Here is a 1,241-nt window from a genome sequence, read left to right on the forward strand (position 1 = left end):
ATGCTGTAAGTATAAAGTACACATCATATATCAATGGTTTGGCATAAAAGTATATGTGAAATATCTCAATGATTGCTTTTTATATTTATCAAATGGTGACATGGTAATATTTTAGATGCACTGAGTTAAATACATTATATTTTTAATATATAAAAAAAGAATCAGAGGTGAGATTTACCTTTGGAAAAGACTTTGGGAAAAAAAATCTCTTTAGGATCTTGGATGAGTTTCTGTAGGCTTTTGCTTTTAATGAAACGAGGAAAATTTTTTATTTTAATGTACCAACATGACACTGTGCCTATAAATGTAGTTTGTTTTCAATAGTGTAGAGTGAGGCAGATTATCCAGAAGTCTAAGTACAGGATGCACAAATAACACTATCTTTGGGAAAGACCCAGTAAAGCTTGGCCTGGCTTTTTGTGCTGCTCAACCTGGAGTTGAGGTTTCCTGACTGAGTCTCAAGGTTATGTAAGTCTAAGTAACCTGAATGTCCTGGGTTGTGTATTGTGTTCTGATAGTTACTTTAATGAGAACAAGGGCCTAATCACAGTCCCATGGTTTTCCCTGAAGGGAATAGGCATTTCCATTGTCAGTCATCTTGGAGAAGACAAGCCCTCAAAAGGAACAAACTTTGGATTAGTTGGTAGGTGATGGGGCTGAAGAGAATGAACCATTTCTAATCACTTTTGGATCATTTCTGGTGGTAGTGATGGAGAGAGGGAGTCATAGAAAATAACTTAAGTGTTCTGATTCAGTAGGTATACCTCAAGTGAAACCCAGAATCTATGTTTATATCACGCCCTCCTCCCCACCATCTATCATCCATGATTCTATGAAGATAGCCTGTGTACTATACTTTAAGAGATGCTAAACTTAAAGAATAGAAAATTTAGCATATAAAATCAAACACAATTGGACAATAAAAGTAGCTTTTACAAATGTATTATTTTAGCATGGCCCCTGTGCAAGGATGATATGCAAATTCGTGAAGCATTGCATATTCTTATGAAATATTTTTCACCTACTAACAAGAAGGAAGTGGGTTTATTACATATCAAAATGGAACAAGATTTTTGTTAAATCAAAAAAGTGAAGAATGGTGTATACAGTGTACCCCCATTTGGGTAAAAATAAATGAATAAACTGTAAAAAAAAAAAAGTATGATTTTGTCATGTTCAAAAATGTCTACCTTGTTTCCTGTGCCACAACTGCATGTTGAAACTTTCTAGAGATCTATCTA

The 1,241-nt window shown here is 34.3% G+C and overlaps 1 pseudogene; it reads left to right on the top strand.

Moving 5' to 3' along the window:
- Nucleotides 1–888: 888 nt before the first annotated feature.
- LOC113602908 (uncharacterized) lies at nucleotides 889–1,005 on the top strand (annotated as a pseudogene).
- Nucleotides 1,006–1,241: the final 236 nt, after the last annotated feature.

This window comes from Acinonyx jubatus, chromosome B4 (genome assembly GCF_027475565.1).
Source record: "Acinonyx jubatus isolate Ajub_Pintada_27869175 chromosome B4, VMU_Ajub_asm_v1.0, whole genome shotgun sequence".
Lineage (NCBI taxonomy): Eukaryota > Metazoa > Chordata > Mammalia > Carnivora > Felidae > Acinonyx > Acinonyx jubatus.